Below are 7,757 nucleotides of genomic sequence, written 5' to 3'. Positions count from 1 at the left end.
CGCCACGCCGAATGCCGGCGGAGGGTTTCTTTTATCCGATCTGTCAGTTGTCCCCACCCACTACCCCCCCCCTCCCCTCCACTCCACCCTCCCCTCCCCGCCCCCGCTCGATCCTCCTCGGGATGCCCCCGCGGTGCCCGCTCGCTGCCCGAAGGAAAGTGGGAATCTTCCCTTGGGAAAGAGTGAGAGAGAGAGAGAGAGAGAGAGAGAGAGAGAGAGAGAGAGATGTCGATAACCGAGCGAAGCGGGAGGCGCATGAGAAAGAGAAACCCATCTTGAATATTTATATCGTAACAACGTCGTTTGCCGAAGCTCCGCAGAGCGCGGATCTTTGTCTTTCGGTTCGTTTTGCTTTTATTTATCTATTTTTCTTCTCAATTTCTTGCCGTTATCATTTCTTGTAGAAATGTTTTTGTAGCGTTTTTTTTTTTTTTTTTTTGTTTTTTCCTTCTCCGGACGAACAGCAAAATATTGTCCGTACGTACGTACGTGTAATACGTATTTTGTTATATGAGTATACAAACTCGCAGAATGGGGATTTTTATCAGAGAGCAAACGTTATACGTGTATAGTTTAATTTAAATTTTTTTTTTTTTTACTAGAAATTCGTTACGTTACGATATCCAGGGTTTTGACTATTGGGGAGTTTGATTCGTCAAGAGTAAATATGGGTTTCGTTGATTTTTTTGCGAAATTACTTTGTTATATTTTATTAACAGTAGAGAAAAATTTTGAATGTATACCGGAATTGTAGGGAAATTGTTAGTTATCGATGCTTTGTTTCGAAGCATTCAAAACTGTTGAAAATTTAAAATAGATTCGTTCGATAATCGATTGAAGTGGTTTCAAGTGGTTTCAAGTTATTTCGAGCGATTTTGGAAGTGATTTTTCAAGTGATTTCAAGCTATTTGAAAGTGACTGCTTACCAAAGTGGTTTGAGATTTTAACAAGTGAATAATATTTCCTCCTCGCGGGTGGCTCATTTTACTCGGAAGACTATTTTCTACAGATTCACGGAAACAGATGTTCTCTTTGTTCTTCATCAGGTAATTAAATATCGCAATATTTTGAACGTAAACAATACATCGGTACAATGTTGTACATTTAATACGTAGAGTGAAATTGAATCAACTTTCTAGATTTTTAACAATTTTTTTAAAGGAATTTCCAACGCAGCGTTTACATACACATATAATCCAACCTTTTGCTTTGTAATTCCAAATTTTCTATTATTGTATACGTCTGAAAATGGACCCTATAAAAATTAATACTCGACGTTCGCCTAACTCGTGATAGAAATACTGAACTAGTATCGATTTTAGACCGATAACCAACACTCAAAGAAATTTTTAGTTCCGGTTACCGCTCAGTCCTTAACTATTCACATTTTTTACTACAATCGAAAAATGTAGTTCCAGGTAGAAAATGAAAATTAGTTTTCTATCTGTTACCGGAAAGTCTGCTATCCGTTACTATTCTTTCTCATTACGATCGCTGTTGCTAGATTTTCTTGCGACTGTTGCAAAAATTTAACGCTCGTGCAACGATAAATTGACGTTAAAGCCTCGTTTAACTAAAAAAGTAGAGTAAACCTCAGAAACTGATTCAGCGTTGCAATAACCAAAAAAGGATCGACGATAGCTCAGAATGGTTAGGCGTACGTCGTTTTTCGTAATTTCAACAATATTCAAACAGTTTTTTTCACGATACCTGTTTCACTGAATTTTTCTAGTTACCGTAACAAATGAAATTTTTCTCAGTGAAGCTACTCGATAAATTTTTCTTATTTTTCTTTATTTCCTAGAAATAAAACGAATCGTCTATTACTTAATTCGCAAACTTTCATTGTCACACAAATTTTCACCGCGCGCGGTGAATACAAGTGCCGTTTGATTGCCGGTGGAAGGGTATTTTTAAAAGTTAGTTTTTTTTTTTTTTTGTTTTTTTTTTTTTTTTTTTTGTCACGGCGAAACGCACTGGCGGGAATTTATTGGCTCGTACGGCTTGCTTCTGTCACAACAAACACGTCCTCGCAATCCCGTTCGTTATCAATCAGGGAGGCATATAAGTTAACTAATGCTGGTTAAATAGAAAGTATAACGCAGGCGTTAGGTGCATTCCAATTTTGGCGTAGACGCTGCCGAGCTTGTCATTAGACACCGAAAAGCACAGCAGCTGTATAAAGCTCTCTCGGTTTTGCCGCAGCGCCCGCGAATATATTTTTTAAGCAATACGAAGTTGGCTTATTTTTAAACCGACACCGCGTTGCCATCACTCACGTTAATTTTCTTCTCTTAATCTTTTTCGTCCCTTCTTTTCCTGCTTCGGGGTGTTCTGCATTCGGAACTTTGGACTAATATTTTTACCCCGCTCTTTAACGTATAATTATTTTATCATCTCGTTATGCGTGCAGCAGTGCGACGGTTTATACCTAATACAGTCTTATTTTTATAAATATTCAAAGACGAGAATCGGGGTTCTTTGAAAAATCAGAATTACGTCTGGAAAGAGGTTGTTTTTTTTTTTTTTTTTTTTTTTGACCGGACTTCACCGCTTATCGTTTTCGTTGGCTACTCTTTTCATGTATAATCACGTAAAAGTCAGGAACCTTCAGATGCCGTGTGTCGTGGTTGTAATATGTAGATAGAGCGAAAGAAGACGCTTGTCGTCGAGAATCAGATCAGCGGCTGTTTCATTTTCAACAACCTTTCGTAAAATATTCTAAATACTTACCTATACGGGTGATAATATGGTGATAATGAGCAAAAATGATAGATATTTGATTAAAACAATCATTGTTCAAACTCGATTAATCGACCGACTTGATTATTTGTTCTCACAATCGGTTTTTGCTTTTTACACCCGTGAACGACGCAATATAATATCAATTTATGGGATTGAAGTATCAATTATTATTATTGTCTTACTTACTAAGATACCTATTTGATACAATAAGTGAAAGATAAATGAATATTTTTACCTGATGTTTAAAAATATTTTGAATGAAACTGTAAATTATCAAAAAAAACTTTTCCGCTATTAAGACTACGTGCTGAAATTTACGAAATTTTGGTTTCGAACGCACCGTTTCAAAATACGAAATAATCGATTACACGATTAATTTTTACCGATTCAATCGAGTCGTGTTCGAGTATTTTTTGGACTCGATTAATCGATGCATCGATTATATTTAGCTTGGCAACCATCGCTATTAAACAAGAGAGCTTTTCCTTGAACGCAGAATTTATTCATTCTTGACGCTTAAAGGAAATGTTCGATTCTTTGAAAAAAATACATTCAAACTGGGCGCGAAATTTCATTTCAAGCCTGAGTCAGTCCGCTTTTTGGAAACTCGCCGTTTCGAGAATTTTCACCATTTTCGGAATAGCTGAATTGTACGGTGATTCACAGCCGACAAATTCATTCCCCGATTCTCAAATTGAGAAAGAGAAATAAAAATATGCATGGGTATATAAAACAAATATAAACTGTACGTTTGAGACCTTAAAGTATCGTGCGTGCAGGTCAAAATTCCGACGCTAATTGGCGGTCGGAAATTCTCAAGTGTAAAATCTATTTCGAACCTTGAGAGTAGAGTGCAAGAAGTAAGTTTTAAATCCGCAAATAAACAATGAAGTCCCGGCAGCGCAAGTGCGCAGGTTGAAGGTTTAAAAATCGTCTGATGAAAAAAAAAGTCTGCGCTCAAAACCTGAAATTTGACGTCGGTACGCGATTTGCGAATATTTTATGACGAATAGCGTTTTTATCGCGAATCGTCAGCACGGTCTTCAATTAGCCGAAACCGTTTTTTGTATCTCACAAATCCGCTGCTGCTGCTGATGCAATTATTGTCAAAAAATATGTGAGGAGAAAAACAAGACAATTGAGCTAAAAATTCGGATATGCGAATCACGCGAAGCGAGCGATCAACGCTTCCATTTACCCCCGTAAAAAGGAGATAACGACAATATTATTTGGCCGGATCACTTCCTTTGATCATCGTGCAGTGATATAAGACAGGTATATACCTATATATATGTGTATATATAGGACGGCGGGAAAATTATACCGCGGGACGTGGAGAAATTATTTTGGCCGAGCTTGTTTGGTTATTTATTAGTCCCCGTATTGGCGATCTAATATTCCATTGGATTTCAGCCAAATCCCGCATACGTATACATGGGTATACCGGGTGTACTATTTTAATCTGACAGAAAAATTATGAACCTTAATGGAAAAGATTTTCCCACAAACGCTGTTCGTTTCGAATTGAAAATTTTTTTTTTAAACGGAAAAAATGTTCATTTTTTCCGTTTAAAAAAAAACATGTTGGCCATCTCAACACCGACATTTTTTATTTTTAAGGAAAATAAATCTTTTTTTTCAACGTCCACCTTCGAACACTAAATATTTCGTTGTACTCAATACTCGATCGGTGTCGTATTTTCCGAGATAAATCAGGTGTGAGATTAAAATGGGACACCCGGTATACTTATCATCAGGTGGCAGCTACGCTTTATAAAGCCTGCATCGCGACTCGGCATCGGCTGAAATTGATAATCCGATTTCACTTGACGCCTGATTTTCGTACGATCGATATATCGCCTTGGATAAAGTTGTCGAAAATGTTCGATCTCAAGGATGTTGATCCGGGGAAGATCCTCCCTCGAATCGTCATCATTTTGCATTTTATTGTACGATGGAAGGTGTTGTCTCCCGAATTTTTATATTCCACTTTATTTTATCACGATTATTTATTAATTTGGTTCGTTACCAGAAGTCTTATCAATTTATCGTAAAATGAATCGGTGATTTGTTTAAGATGTCTCCTTTTTAGTTTTATGAATTTTTGAAATCTCCGGCTGGTTAAATCCTGGTCTTTAGTTATCTGGAAGACTTTTCCTTTCACATAAACTATAGTTGCCAGAATCTCTCTGATGAACTTTCACAACAGATGTGGAACGACTTAAATTGAACAATGAATTCGAACAAACTTTTCCAGTGCACTTGATGATACCATCGATATGAAATTCGTAAATAACTTTATTTATTATTCACAAGACGCCTCAATTTCTACACATCTTTTATAAATCTCCCTTTTCACAACGGTCCCGTGAAAAGTGCGTTGTTTATTAAACTTGAACTTATTTTCTACCGATCAAACATTTACGAATAACTCTATAAACCAACGAACAAGATTTTCCTACACAATTTCAGCATCTGCAGAAAGTGCAACACTGACCCGGACCTCCAAGCATCCGTGTAAGTGAGCAACGTGCGTCTCTGAATTGCACGCAACGATTAAACGCGCGCTCTACGCACATTACGCGCAATTAAATCCACGTTAATATCGCCAAACGGTCCGTGGACCAAACACGTGGTGTAAGAGACACGATCGCCTCGAGCTCTCGAAATATAGCGTGAAACAGGTTTAAGTTGTTGCCTCTCCAGCGACGTAAATACTCGTGATTTCTGTCTGTATTATAAATAATATATACAGAGAAGTTTCAGCTTTGTAAAAATTACTCTGTAAATTGAAATTGTGCAGCTACTCGGAGGATTTAATAAACGAGGGAAATTTTTTATACAAACGTATATTTGACGGAGCGATTCTGTCAACGAAAAATAAAAACGAAAAAATCTGCGGTCTTCAATCCACGATTTCGACTTTGTTGACTAACGTATGTATGTATGTAGGAAATAAATAATTTACGATTTTTCATCGCGGCACCCCCTGAAATGTTTGGATAGGTTAAAAGATAGATTTTGTGAAAAGATGAGCGTTCTACGCTTATATGTGGAAGATCGCACTCGTTTGATTTTTCGCATTTTTTCACTTTTTTTTTTTAACTTGCGATGAAACACGTTGTAGCACTTCAATTATTACTTTTTTCCCGAAATTTATGTTCGACCTAAAGATCGCGATCTGTAACACAACGATATATCGTCCGGGAATCTTATTCTCCTAAATTAAAAGTTCACATTGAATTATGACAATTTTATGAGATTGAATTAATAATGAAAAAGTCGTCAGATACACTTATCAAACGTCAATTGGAAACTTCATATTACAAGTGTTAATCTTCTTCGTGACGTAAATTGATATTACGATTTACGCAAGCAATGAGAAAAAAATATTATTCACGATACTTCATAAATTTAAAATAATGTAGAAAAGTGAAAAATCAATCGATTGCGATCTTCCACATAACTTAGAACGCTCATTTTTTGACAGAATCTTTCTTTTATCCTCAACAAACTTTTCAACTGTTGCCATCGAGGAAAATCACAAATTATTTTTTTCTGAAAAACCGTAAAATTTTCGGGATAAACTTGCGAGTAACGCGAATCGACGACAATCCAAGACCGGCTGAAAGCAGGATCGAGAAACGACCTGCGAAGTCAATTGGGATTTTCCCGACGTCCCAGATGCACCCCCTGAGGTGGCGAAGAAGTGCTAAGAAACGACGTGGTGGAATTAACCGGACCATAAATTTGCGGCCCCAGCTTTGCAAAAATGTAGATTGTAAAATTACCGGAATTGGGAATTTCCCAATTAATAAACAGGCGTAAGTAGGTGCAACTTATTTCTGTATAATACATTTTCCCCAAACAGCGAATCAGCTTAGCGTCTAACAATGCCATAAAGCCGAACTTAACTCTGACTTATGTTTTCTTCGAATCGGCGTACGGTAGAAAATTTTTAGCTGCAGGATCTTCGAAATATTCAAAATTGCATAAAACGTGGTTCTTCACCTTTTCGAAAAATGGTTACCTAGGATAAACGCCCACACACAGTAAAATATTAAATAATATCGATGAAATACATTAACTTTATTTCAATTTAAGTGAACTCGAAGTGTTTGTTTCAACTGACTCTGATCGAATTTTTTTACATATGTGTCTGGTAATTTCAGCAGCATGTTTAGTAAATTGAAAATGCCGTACAGTAAATGTATCTTAAATTTACAAATATAACAAATTTACCACAACAATTTAACAAATTCAAGATACGTTTTCAAGTTCTTAGAAGCAAGAAGTAACATTAAGATAATTGAATGCAAATTTAGTAAGAATGCTGAGTAATTCACTTTCAAAGACCAAATTTTTACTTTTGCGAAAATTTGGCGAAAATTTTTCACAGTGTACGTAAAATATTTGGGATAAACTTGGGAATAATGCGAATCGACGACAGTCGAAGACCGGCTTAAAGCGGTACCGAGAAACGGAACGCGAAGTCAATTGGGATTTTCCCAACGTCCCATATGCACCCCCTGTAGTGGCGAAGAAGTGCTAGGGTGGGATGCGATTTACCGAACCATAAATTTGCAGCCTCAGCTATGGAAAAATGTTGGTTGTAAAATTGCTGGAATTGGGAATTTCCCAATTAATATACAGGCGTAAGTAGGCGCAACTTATTTCTGTATAATACATTTTCCCTAGATGGCGAATCAACTAAGCGTCTAACAGTGCCGTAAAGCCGAACGGAACTCTGTACGGTAGCTTTTGACGACTTATGTTTTCTTCGAATCGGCGCGTCGCGTCGTAGAAAATGCTTAATAACCGCACGATCATCGGGTTAATCGAAAATTATTCGTCGTTGTCGCAGCCCAACTAAAGCCTGCTTCGCCTGATTTTGCAGTGTGGCAAGATGATCACGAATCAGAGTGAAAACCACACGAGCAACGCCCCAGTCGACCAGAATCATGGTGTTTCTGCAACGAAAGTGTGGCCAAGGGAGAAGAGCCGGAGAGCGA

General features: G+C 37.3%; 1 protein-coding gene across 1 annotated transcript in view; it reads right to left on the bottom strand.

Annotated features, from left to right (window-relative positions):
- Positions 1-7,757, bottom strand: part of LOC124302903 (uncharacterized) — a 592,781-nt gene that overhangs the window by 448,773 nt on the left and 136,251 nt on the right. The gene's annotated exons all lie outside the window — the stretch shown is intronic.

Source organism: Neodiprion virginianus, chromosome 4 (genome assembly GCF_021901495.1).
Source record: "Neodiprion virginianus isolate iyNeoVirg1 chromosome 4, iyNeoVirg1.1, whole genome shotgun sequence".
NCBI classification, from domain to species: domain Eukaryota; kingdom Metazoa; phylum Arthropoda; class Insecta; order Hymenoptera; family Diprionidae; genus Neodiprion; species Neodiprion virginianus.
This window is presented reverse-complemented; position numbering and strand designations above follow the sequence as displayed.